Here is a 14126-nt window from a genome sequence, read left to right on the forward strand (position 1 = left end):
GCTGTGTTGAATCTCCTTTTCCTGCTCGCCTTAATGATACCCTGGGCAGACTCTAAAACTTCCTCGTCACTTCTTGATATTAAAAAACTCAGTCAAGTCCAGCTGAAGATGGCAGCCTCATATCCAAAGGAAAGTTTCTCCTCCCCCATTGCTGGCAGGGCTGGGGGCTGGAAGGACGTGAAGTGGGAAAGGAGCAAGGCTGCTCTTTTTCTCTTCCGCCCCTTTCTCACCCCCGAGGTAGGGTGGTGGGAGGGAAAACGGTAGGCCTCTGGAAAAAAATCTCCTATCTTCTCCAGGGTGTTGGGTGGGCAAGGGAGGGGGATGGGCAGGATGGGGATGGGAATCAAGAGTCCCTGTCTCATCCTCTCTATATAATGTTGCTTCTTCTACAAGGGAGTTCTTCGGGAAGCACTGAGGGAACTTCACACTGCCTAGGTCAGTGACCTAAGAGACCTGGATGCTCCTTGATCTCTTCCAACCACCCTCATCCCACCTGTACTCTCCATGGCCTCTTATTGCCAAAAAGAAAGGCTCAAGACAGCTACCTTCTCAGCATCCACTTCATCTATAGAAAAGGCAGATGGCCTTGTCATGCCAAGGCAGGACTGAAGCTGCTCCTCGGCTGCCCCACCACTGCCCCCATTTGTCTCCAACCCCCTTTGCCCTGCTTAGGAGGGGCAGAGGCAGATCCGCAAGCCTACTGCCAATACAAAATACCCATCAGAAATGAACCACCAGTACCTGCTTCATGATCCCACTCTGTATGAGTGATTTTCTAGGAACCTCTCTTGCTTGGTTTCGGGGTGAGGGGCAGCTGCAGCAGCCCCTTCCCAGTCAACCTCTCATATATCGCTGGGAGGGGCATGGGCCACAGCAGGGGCTGATGTGGCTCTGCCATCTCTTCGTAAACCCAGAAGGGGTGTCTGGCCCCCGCCATCCATGGTTTCCATTACAATGTCAAGTATGTAGAGCCTCTGTACTTCCAGATTTGGTCCCCAGTGGCCCATCCTGAGCAACATCCTGCTGCACTAATAAATAAACGAAAAGGCCAATAGATCCCCTGACACTACATGACGCAAGGAAATCTCTTGTCGTAGAACATGGGTTCTTTACCTAAACCTTTGAAATTTATGGAAAACGTCAGGTGAATAACCAGTTGTCAGCTGTCCCCTTAACCAGGTAGCTTACTCTGTTTTAGCCACTTGCCACCCCCTTCACCAGCTTCTACAAGAAATCCATTCGCGTAAGGAAGTTTGCGATCTCTCTGCAGATTTGTGGGATCTCAAAGAGGCGATCACATTGCACATCATTACACTGAAAAAGTCTTGACTAGACAAGCCTCTTCTCCCAAGTCTCTCTTTACCTGGACCCCTAGCAGGGTCTCCTCCTCTTCTAACCTCTGATGCTCACTGGGGTGGCTTTATGCACATGTGACCCATGTAGGTGCACAGGGCCCCACATTTGGTTAAGTGCTTTATTGTCACTGTCCTGAAATTCTTAATAATTTTGAACAAGTGCTACATTTTTCATTTTCCATCGGGCCCCACAAATTATGTAGTCTGTCCTGCTCCCCCCCATCTCAGCCCTGCTGGCTCCTCTGCCTACTCTCCCAAAATCCAGTGCCCCCTCCCCCACTTATTAATCAGAGCAGCTTTCGTTTTCTGTACGAAACACAAGGGCCAGCCTGTCACACAGGCCTGAGAGGTCTACTTACATCCCACAGTGGGTAAAAAATATAACTGCACAATTCATGAAATGTAGTCAAAATGCAATTTTCTGTGTGTGTGTCTCACTACCCCCTTTAAAATGTAAAGGGTGGGGAAGGAGATGTGTACAAATCTTCCCCTGGCCCCGGATGGAAACTTGGCCAGATGCCAAGAAATTCCCTGATGCTCTTAGCTGTCCTTTGGCCTAAGTCAAAATGCACAGTCTCAATTCCATTGTAATCAACGTTTCAATCTACATTCTTTCATTCATCTTCAACACTTCAACTCACCATGTGAGGTCTGAGTTGGGGGACAGGAATGAGATCGACTTCTGCTCTCTTTTCCAACCTCAACTGCTTCCTCACTCTCTGGCTCTGTTGGACTCTGGGATGGAAGAGAATTTAAGATGAGAGGCAAGGAGTTATAGAACAGTTCTTGCCAGGGTGTATGGATTCACTCTCAGGACCCAGAGGACGGTACCACGCATCATGACTGGCCTCAGCCCTCACCCTGGGACATGGTCTTCTAGGGGTCCTCTCGAGTAGGACTCGAAACAGCTTCTGCAAATCTCTCTTCCCTGCAGCTCATACCTGGTTACCCACAGCTCGCTCTCCACAGTGGGTGCGAACCCAACATGCCTCTTCTATCTTGTTGCCCCCAGACTCTTTAGCTTTTTAACCTGGAGTTGAGCACCAATTTTTTGTTTCTCTCAACCACATGGAACATGTTTCCTCATCGTACAGAAGATCCTACCTGAAGAGTAACAGACTCAGTAATCCCCAGCACGTGGGTGTGGGTGGGGGGCATTCGCAGTAGGGTAACAATGCTCCCCAAAGAAATCTCTTCATAAACCCAAATCTTATCCTTTCATGGTCTCCACGTGGGTGAGAAAATTGAGGACTTAGTGGAACCACTTTCCAACCATTTCCTTTAAAAAGTCTGCACACAGTGATCTGGCTTTGGAATTTTACATCTGTCAGATTTTGGTGTTTTGATTAAAACTTCACTTTTGATATTCTTTGCAACAAAGATGGATCTCTACTCGTAAAGAATGCTTACAGCTGCTAAAAATGGCATTGTCTCTGCGTCATTACACTTATATGTGCATTTTTCTGGGGGAAGCGTTCAGAGTTCTAGGGTAAATTCTCAGTGGAGTTTGTACCCCATAAAGTTTAAGAATTACTGCCACACCTGCCGATGCAGGGGACACGGGTTCGTGCCCCGGTCCGGGAGGATCCAGCATGCCGCGGAGTGGCTGGGTCCGTGAGCCATGGCCGCTGAGCCTGCGCGTCCGGAGCCTGTGCTCCGCAACGGGAGAGGCCACATCAGTGAGGCCCGCGTACCGCAATAAAAAAAAAAAAAAAAAAAGAATTACTGCCACAGAAGATTTCTATTTCTAGAATCATTTTAAATTAACATCTAATTCAATTTATAAATAAATATTGTTATGACTGGCCATTTAAGTGCTGAGAACATAACGTGCCAAAACGATCAGAATCACTCAAGTGGCTTAGCCTGACCTTCCTCCAAATACTGGCTTTTTATAGTAGCAGAAAATAGAAGCGAGGTGGTAATTGTGCTCTTCTCCTTAGTGTGCTTTCCCAGGCACCTCCTCCCAAATACTTCATTCTCCACCCCTCCTCCTCTCTTCCAACACTTCAATTCCTCAAGGAAATTCCATCTGGACAGGGCTTAACCTAAACCTCGGCCAGTCTGTTAAGGTGAGCAAAGTGTGGAGCTTCAGGGGAAAGTTGGGGATGACACACGCCATACGTCGATGATTTTCAGGGAAGGGAACTTCCATGTGCTCTCAAGTCCACATTTCATACACCATACTGTAACAATGACCTTGAGAAATACAAAAAGGAAAAAAAATGTACTGGCTCTGGGACCAATTTCTCAGTGAGAAAAATGAAAGGTCCAACAAAATGAAATAGTCAAGAAAGGGGAAAGCGTTGGCCTCTACTTACTTCATGTGTGTTTTTTCTTTTTCATTTTTTTCCCTAAAGATCTTCCTGCAAACATTACGTGACACTTTTCCTACGCAACTTATCATTTTATTTAATAAGCATACCAAGCTACATGTTATTCCCTAAAAACATACACTTTCTCATTTCTGTGCCTTTGTTCATTCTAATTCCTTCGGCTCAAAGGCCCCTTTTATACTTATCAAAAATCTTTCAAGACCCTGGTCAAATTTGGATGCAGCTACATTTAACAGAAAACCTAAATAAAATTGTTTTAACCAAGAGAGGCTTTTCTTTCCCCACACATTAAAATGCCTGGAAGGGGCTTCCCTGGTGGCGCAGTGGTTGAGAGTCCGCCTGCCGATGCAGGGGACACGGGTTCGTGCCCCGGTCCGGGAAGATCCCACATGCCGCGGAGCGGCTGGGCCTGTGAGCCATGGCCGCTGAGCCTGCGCGTCCGGAGCCTGTGCTCCACAACTGGAGAGGCCACAGCAGTGAGAGGCCCGCGGACCGCATAAAAAAAAAAAAAAAAAAATGCCTGGAAGGAAGCAGTTCTGGGCTGGTGTGGGAATTCCACAGTCATCAAGGATCTAGACTCTTCTCATCTTTCTGCTCCATCATCCTAAACACAAGGTTCCCACCAGGCCATCTCGCAGCAAAAACAATGGAGCAAACCACAGGCGTGCTCTTTTTCCAAAGGGCCCCATCCAACAACTTCCTCTTTCATGTCACCGGCTGCCCCAATCTGCAAGGGATGCTGGGAAATGTAGTTTCTCCTTTGGGCACACTGCCTCAACCACGATGATAGAAAAAAAGAGCATAGATATCGGATAGGCAACCAGACAGGTCTGCCCAGCCTCTCCTCAAGCTCACTTCCCTGTTGTATAAAATATATAGCATATTTTAATTTTTTTTCCTTCACTAGACCAAGGTCAACGCTATTGACATTTTGGGCTGGACAATTCTTTTTTGTGGGGCTGCCCCGTGCATCACAGGATGGTTATCAGCACCTGTAGTCTCTACCCACTAGATGCCACCCTGCAAATGGGACAACTAAAAATGTCTCCAGACATTGCCAAATGTTCCCTGGGGTGGCAAAATCATCCCTAATTAGGAGACCCTGCACTAGACTGTCCTAATCTTCTTTGTATCCCATCCCCAGCTAAATAATAATGACTGTTGATTGTTATGATAACTGTTTTAACATTTAATGCTGTTTTAACCACTCCTGTTATGTTCATTTTTACACGAGAACTGAGCTCACAGAGAACATTCTGAAAAAAAGGGAGCTAACAAATGGGCTCCACCGAGGTCTGTTTCACGTCAAAGTTTACACTCTTCCTCTTCCATCCACTATCCTATCCACCACCGCGTCACCCACCTCCCATCCAGCCCTCAAATACTGTAAGCATTCAGGAAACATTTGTTGAATGAAGCTTTAAACAGAAAATATGAGTTCAATGGCGCCCAGGAAGAAAGTCTCAATGTTCTAAACATTATATACAGATTTTAGAAAGAAGGAAGGAAGGAAGGGAAGAAGGGAAGGAGGGAGGGAGGAAGAAAGGAAGAGAGAGAGAAAAAAAGACCTTAGATTCCTAAACAGCTTTAACCTAGCCACTCTTTAAGGTATCTACCTTAAGAGCAGGTAGGGAGGTGCCTACCTTATCAGAATGAATGACCATAAAGGGTAAAAACATCACAGAAGAAACGCTGTACCATTTTTAACTTAGACTCTAAAGAAGCAACTAATGATTTTTTTTCCTTACAGCAAACAAAGTGCTATTGTTGTTGATGAATCTCAAATATCAGTTTCTGCTTCAGTGGGAGAACCGTACAGGTCAAGAGAGCCACTGAATTACACAGTCACTGGCAAGTGGAGCGGGAGAAAGGCATCAGTAAGTACGCTCCTGCCAGGTTAGGTCTCTCACTCCCTGCGTTGTCTGCAGTTTCTTATCAATCCCATTCATGAAGTGGGACAAAGCAATAAGGGAATTAAAATAAATCCGAAGTAAGCCTGTCCCAGCCCGACGATATGAATTGTGGGAGTACTTGGGTGTTGCAGCCTTTCCCTGCTTCTCACAGACTGATGTTTGTTACTGAAAGCCCTGTGGAAAATATAATCACTTTGCTGTTTGGAGTCAGACTGAATTAGGAAAATATTTTCTGGTGAACATTATACCCAATGTTTATTTTAACTTACTACTTATTAAGTGGCCTTGAGTTCCTAAAATGTTTATTAGACATTGCACATTTTATTCACTGTTAGAAGTATTAACATTAAAATATCAGGGAGATTTCATTTGCCTTTTTTTATGTATTTTATTTTGCTATGGTAAAATATACGTAACATAAAATTTACCATTTTTAAGTGTACAATTCAGTGGTATTAAGTCCATTTCACTTACTTTTTACATAGTCGGGCACTATTCTCTAATTATACTCACACTATTAATATTTAAGTAACCATACCCAAAGCTCTAACATCATTTTGCCTGCCAGGAAATGCCTCTGACAACAATAAGGTTGATGCTTTTTAGAGATGCTCTGATTCTGACAGACTTATTTAGGAATATTAGATTTTTTCACCAGAACATTAAATTTTTCCTAAATTCCCCTGAAGCTTATTTTGAAAGGAAGTAATTGTTGCTATTTTTTTTTCTCCTGAAGTATTTTATGATCTCACTAGTTCATACTATTTTGTATTCACCTGGGGCAGAAGCTAGCTTCTGTAGAAATACCTGAGACAGCAAAGGTTCTGTTACCAGTCAGATATGAGAACACATTTATTTCAGAACAGTAATGAAAACGAAGCATTTGATTAGTTTAATTTCCCTGAGAAATGGAGGATGGACGACAGCCATTCTTATAGCACTCCTCTTTGAACTCCGGGGTTCTATCACATTCTTCCTAATAGCCCATTTTTGTTTTTCATATATCATGAAGTTTTCCTCTCACAATATAACACAAAGGTAATACATATTATCATATTTGTAGCTTAGGAAATGGGAAGTATTATCACCCATTATTCTCTTCCTATATATAGGAACTAATGTATTATAGGAGTCAAACAGGAAAATCACTATTAGAATGAGGAGCGGCATAATATTATAATGAGATTAATGTGGAATTAATACTCTCTTTGTAGAGATAGAGAAATATTATTTTAATCATGAAAAAAAACTATCTCAAAATTTATTTTACCTCTTGGCAGATTTCCAGGCATTGGTATATTGTGGTTAATAAAACATAAAACTATTGTTTCACTTTCTTAAAATATGCAGCAATACTAATTAGCTACGGCAATGCACCTAATTTTCAAACTGCTTTTAAAATATCACATAGCTTTTCCCTTGTAATTTAAAGCACTGAATTGTAACCGATATTGCAAAGCTATTTTTAACCACTAGAGGGAAGAAAATGCTCCACATTTGTACGTAACTAATTTTAAATTCTTAGACCCAAACAATAATGACCACAAGAGGAGCTTTCCTGGTGGTGCAGTGGTTGAGAGTCTGCCTACTGATGCAGGAGACACGGGTTCGTGCCCCGGTCTGGGAAGATCCCACATGCTGTGGAGCAACTAGACCCGCGACCCGTGGCCACTGAGCCAGCGTGTCCGGAGCCTGTGCTCCACAACAGGAGAGGCCTGAGAGGCCCGCGTACCGCAAAAAAAAAAAAAAAAAAAAAACCACACCACCACCACCACCACAAAAAGTCTTTAAGATCCTCTTGTTTTATATTGTACAATATACTGCACACTAAAGGCTCAGTTAACAACTTTAAAATTTTAAACTAATGCAAAATCATCTCAATTCAACAGCTTATAGGAGGCAAAAGTAAACATTTTTGCAGCCTGAGCCTACCTATGAGTTAAGGATTATTAGCATTAGGGAATCAGCACATCCTTAAGGAAAGGCAGAATACTTAAACAAACAAAACAGTACCCATTAAGAATCTGCAAGGTTCTTTCTACATTAAAATGTCTACAATGGAATGCAAAGGTTGTATTTATCACAAAATTGAAATATTAACTGAAGTCACAAATTGATCAAATGCTAAAATATTTACATTTGACTCTTGTATTTCTATATGCACTTTCTTTTACCACAAACCAACTGCAGATCTAATTGTGACAGAGATGCTTTAAGTTTCCTCTTAATATAACTTTTTGACCTGATTAATTTTTGTTAATTATTTCTATTAATTTATGTCCCTCCCAATTAAGCCATTTGCATTTCAGTAACTAAAGCATTACTTCCTTTGATTAGAAACCACAACCTCTTTACTTTTTCACTCTCATTGATTCAAACGTATCACGGTGAATTAAGCCATTTGGATTTCAGTCTGTGTAGGTGACATTTTAACAACTGTCCCTTCAACCTTCTCTCTGTGTGAATCTTGGCCATGTCCTACATCATAGAGGACAGCAGGAGGGCAATGGTGGCAGCCTGATAGAAGAATGGAACAGGCATGGAGCCAAGGGTTACACAACACCGAAGTCAGCAATTTCTCTGATGCACGAGCCTTTCACCTGCCAATCAAACCTGACAAGGCTTTTACCTTTTATTACCTTTTATTCCTGACCTTACCCAAGACACTAAATCATTTCTGAAGTCTTGTTTCTTAGCCTAAGCAAACCTGCTCTCCCCACTTTTCAGATCTGTGTGCACTGTTCACTCTAATACTAATAAATACAGCACAGTGGTGCAGAAAAGCTGAGGAGGTGTCACTTCTTTTGGACTAATGAAAGTGATGCACATCTAAAACCAGAGCTACTCAGAAAGGCTTCTGTATTATGACCTATTGGCAAAAGTTATAAACTAGCAGTTTTGAAATAAGCTCCTAACAATTATAGCTGCCCAGGAATAGATCTGACCCACATGTGCAACGGAAAGGCGTTTGAGCAGAGACTGGATAGTTATACAACAGATAGGAATATCAAAAATGAGTTATCACAGATGTCATTTCTGGGGCTTCCCTGGTGGCGTGGTGGTTGAGAGTCCGCCTGCTGATGCAGGGGACACGGGTTCGTGCCCTGGTCCGGGAAGATCCCACATGCCGCGGAGCGGCTAGGCCCGTGAGCCATGGCCGCTGAGCCTGCGCGTCCGGAGCCTGTGCTCCGCAACGGGAGAGGCCACAACAGTGAGAGGCCCGCGTACCACACACACACACACACACAAAAAACAGATGTCATTTCTGCAAGTGTGAAGCTGTACTAATTGACTTCCAAAACCTTATCAATCTCCTTTTAATTTTATGTTTAGCAAAGAAATACATGCACAAGTTTAAAAAGTCAAAAGAATTCTGCAAGGCTTATAGTTAGGGTGACTGCACCCCAGTTTTCCAGAGACAGTTCTGATTTATGCCTAATATCCCAGTGTAATTATTAATAGTGCCCCCTCTTTCACTCTCAAAAGTGTTCCAGTTGGATGAAAAACCACTGTCTCAAGTCCCCCACATTACCCCCAATTTCTATTTCCCAGAAGCAATTACTTTTAATATGTTTAGGATTTTTTTCTATATGGGTTCAAATTTCTAAGAAAAAAAAAAAAAAAAACATGATTATACTACTTGCATCAGTTTAAACTGCATTGGAATTCAAAGACCGGGGGTAAAATCATTGACTTAAATAGGTAGAAAGAGGTGCCTGGAAGGTACATTGTTTGAGGACTTATTCATCTGAAAATGATTGATACATTGTTGGGATTTTACATCCATCCAAATTCTGACAAAGTGTACAGGTAGGAAAAGTAATGACATTGCTGAGACACACTACCTCGATCTCCCTTCAAAACAAGATTTGCTACCCAAGCTGTCAGCCCTGTCAGGGACTGCCTCAGCTGCAGAGAGCTACCTGACCCCACCATAACACCCTTCCCAGATCAGAGGCATCCAATGCCTGACTGAGGCAGGGATAAAAAGACGCTTTCCACCCAACCTAGGACTGCTCTGAGAGGCCATCAGTGCTCCAGAGCTCCCCAGAGGTTAGCCAAGGTTTTGTCAGGCTCATATAACAGATGGACTGGTCCCTCTGCCCAATACTGCTTCCTTTCCCTCTTTCCACAGGTGTTGATCTTTAATAAACAGCTTGTACCCCAAACTCCATCTCAGCATCTGCTTCCAGAAAACCCAATCTGCAACAAATAGGTACTATGGTTCAAAATTCAAAAGGTGCAAAAAAGGAATATGGTGAAACACCTCCCTCCCTCCACTGAGATCCAGTTATCAGTTCCCCTTCTCAAAGTCAACCAGTGTGGCCAGGTTCTTGTGCATATTTCTAGAAATAGTATGCATATATAAGAAATGTTGGTAAACTGCCTTCCTTTTATATTGTACCAATTTATACTCCCTTGAAAAATATATGAGCGCCTATGTCCTCATACTCTTCCTTTATTGTATCACTGAATTAATAGAGTCCAGTATAAAATATAACAAAAAAAGACATTATAAATGTTGGGCTAAAAATGTATAGAAGTTCTAAAATTTTTTCCATGCTCTATTGAATCATCTTGTGCCACCTTGGTGATGGTTCACCCCACTTTGGAAGGCAATGGTTTACTAAACAGGAGAATTTTTCTGTAATCAGGGAGCAGACATTTTCAACTATCCATCCCCTGTGTTGGACACACAGCAGTTGTTCAATTAACATTTATGGAATAAATGAATGGAAAAAAATGAAGAAACTTGGTTAGTAGCATATATAAACATATAAAATGTCTCTTTTAAAATTTTTTATTGGAGTATAGTTGATTTACAATGTTGTGTTAGTTTTAGGTGCACAGCAAGGTCAGTTATACATATGCATATATCCATTCTCTTTTAGATTCTTTTCCCATATGGGTTATCACAGAATATCGAGTTGAGTTCCCTGTGTTATACAGTAGGTCCTTATTAGTTATCTCTTTTATATAGAGCAGTGTATATATGTCAATCCCAATCTCCTAACTTATCCCTTCTCCCCCTTCCCCTTTGGTAACCATAAGTTTGTAAGACGTCTCATTTTAATGTGCATATTTTAACACCAATATGTGTCGGACTTGTGTACATATTTATGATATATATTGATAAAGTGATATGTGTGTAACTAAAACACACACACAAGAGCTGATGCTTAAGTTCCTTTTACTAATTCCATTTTATATATATGTACCACATTTTCTTTAACCATTCGTCTATCAATGGACACTTAGGTTGTTTCCATCTCTTGGCAATTGTAAATACTGCTCCAATGAACATGGGGTACAGAGATCTCTTCAAGATAGTGATTTCAGTTGCCTGGATACATATATACTCAGAAGTGAAAACGCTGTATCATATGGTAGCTGTTTTTAATTTTTGAAGAACCTCCATACTGTTTTCCATAGTGGCTGCACCAATTTACATTCCCACCAGCAGTGCACAAGGGTTGCCTTTTCCCCACATCCTCACCAACACTTGTTATCTCTTGTATTTTTGATAATAACCATTCTAACTGGTATAAGGTGATATCTCATTTTGGTTTTAATTTGCATTTTCTTGACAATTTGTGATGTTGAGCACTGTTTCATGCACCTTGAACATCTTTTTTGGAAAAAATGTCTATTCAGGTGCCTTGCAAGTTTTTAAATCAGATTATTTGGGGTTTTTTGCTATTGAGTTGTATGAGTTCTTTATATATACTGGATATTTACCCCTTATCAGATATATTGTTTGCAAATATTATATTTTCTCCCATTCCATAGGTTGCCTTTTCATTTTGTTGATCATTTCTTTTGCTGTGCAGAAGCTTTTTAGTTTGATGTAGTTCCACTTATTTTTGCTTTCGTTGTTTGTGCTTTTGGTGTTATCCAAAATTGTTTCCAAGACCAATATCAAGGAGGTTTGCACTGTAGGCTGGGCTCTGTTGTGGGATCCTCTCAGTGTGGCACTGTGCCAGACAGGGAGGGGCAACGTGGTCAGAGTGTAGCTGCTCCTCTTACCCTTCTAAGATGATTCTTCTCAGTCTCTGTGGACACAGAGGTGCTTCAGCCTCACCCCCAGGTTCTGGGTATCTTCACAACAGTGTCTTATCTATGGATAGTTGTACTAGTTGGGCTTCTTGTGGAGGGAATTGATGCTGGGAATGACCAATGTCACTATCTTGATTATAACAGTCTTTTTGCCTGTGTTTAATTTAAGTAAATGATATGGTGCTTTAGATCTCATTCTGTTTCTTACTTTTCAACATTTTTTTTCTTTTCTAACTATGCATGGTATGATACGTATAGTTAGGAAAGCAGAAACCAAACTAGGCATTTCAGCAGAGGGAATTTAATATAGGAAATTGATTACACAGATGTTAGAGGCCTGAATGAGCTAAAGGAGACTAGAAAAAAAAAAAAAAACAACAACGACAGTGAGGAGTTACACCCCTAGGGCTGGGGAAGCAGAGGAAAAAAGTAGGAGTTATCAAATACTGGAAGCTCAAAGGAAACCCACAGATCTTGGACTCAGAACACTAGCAGGCGGGGGTTGTGGGTGGGGGGGGTCTCAGCCACATAGTAAGACTCTAGGAGGCCTAGAACAGGACAGCTGCTAGGAGCATGAGAGCTGAAGAGAGATTCTGGACATTGAACTGTGCTGGTGAGACACTGGCATTCAGGCCCAGCTAGAGTGGACAGATTCTGGTAAACATTCTGGCCATTCAGTTGAGACCCTTTTTTAAAAGGCCACGCTCCAGGAGTGGGGACAAAACTGGAAAAGGCTCACCCTAACAAAGTCTAAAACCTAGCCTCAAAAAACTTAAGGTAATATGCTGGTAATTTAATAAAGCAGATGCAGAAATGACTCACAAATGAGAGCCAATGGGTATGAAATTAACTGTGGTCAAGATGTTTTAAAATAAACTAGACTTATAGTTTCAACTCTGACATGTAAAGACCTTAGAAGTTCCTACTCCTGTCCTTACAAAAAAAAGTCTGAACTAAAAACGAATGACTTTTCTTGGACCCATCAGAATTGAGGTCACAGGGCAAACCATCATCCTAAAACCTGAAGACACAGACAAATACAAAAAACTATAGCTGAGTTTTGCTTACCTGGAGCAGAAGCTATTGGAGCCATAAACTGGTCGTAATACTTAAACAATAATTTTGATGAGTTTCTGGAAGCTGAGTGTGGATTAGCAAGAGAGTGAAAAACTTATTGAGGCTGCAGTCTTAGAGGGTTTTACCTTTTATGGATTTTGTCTCTAGGAACCCCACCAGGTTTTCATGATAAAGAGTCAAGAAAGATTCCCTCCTGGCTCTGACCAGGGTAGGGGAAAAGTAGTCATTTAAAAATATGCCCAGAGTGTTCTCCATGACAAATGCTTACTACTACTTAGGAGGAAAGAATTTACCAGAGCCTTATCCCACCTGGGGGGGATGGGGGGGAGGGGACTTGTAAAGGCCACAGTCCAGGAACACAGGCCCACTATAAGACTGAGATTTTATCATAATATTATAGAACACTTCTCCTCCTCCACACCTTACCCCATCAACAAGCTCTAGTATAATAATAGCAGATAACATCTGAAAGAGCTGCAAGGTGTAGATTCTATTTAAGAAGGAGTTCTTAGGGAAATCCAAAGTCAATAGGGGAGACAAAATCAAGGACACTAGAGGAATTTGAAGCCTCTACTACCTACAGCTATAGCACAGAGGACTCCAGCTGAGGTCTGGTTATTGATAAATCCATTAGCTGGAATTTCCTGATTGACCTTTTCAAGCCAGGGATACAAGGAATTGGGATAACATTCTGTGAAGGTCCATCCCATCCTAAAAGGGTCTTTTCTAAAAGTTTTGCAAAGAGGAGTCAGTCTGTTTGTATTTCCCTTGGGTGCATGGGGACAGATCGTATTTAGAAAAGAATGTGGGGGAATGAAGGCTGTACAATTGACCAAGGTAGAGGTGTTTAGTATGACTGGGGAAAGATTGAAATAAAGTATGGGAACACTCGGTCATAATAGCCTAATAGGTAACAAACATAGGCTTATGGGTATAATCAGCAATAACACTTGTGATTAAAGAGAAATTGGTTACAGATAAGACCAAGGGATGTTCAACATCATGAACAGATCAGAGTTTCTGGTGACAGATCCAACAGTCAGAAAGGTTTCTCCTTTTTGCAATAGATTGGGAAATGCATTGGGATAAGAGCATTATCTTTCTCTAAGAAAGAGAGGGAGAAAATAAGGTAAGAAGCAATGGTGAGAAAAGGATGTACAGGCCTGGTCCAGCCATCTTGTGAAAGCTGTTTCCTTTAGCTCTTGTCTGCTTTGATTCTTGGAAACCTTCAGTTTGAGGTCATCAGTTGGTGTGCAGGTCCAGTCAGGGTTTAGGGCTTTCTTTTGGGTGGTGGCGGGCAGGGGAGCGGGGGGGGGCAGCTTTCTTTGGATGAGACACATTGATCCAGGAGTCAACTCCTTGAAGTTTGGCAGCACAAGAATTGATCA

This window comes from Phocoena sinus, chromosome 9 (genome assembly GCF_008692025.1).
Source record: "Phocoena sinus isolate mPhoSin1 chromosome 9, mPhoSin1.pri, whole genome shotgun sequence".
Classification (NCBI taxonomy): Eukaryota; Metazoa; Chordata; class Mammalia; order Artiodactyla; family Phocoenidae; genus Phocoena; species Phocoena sinus.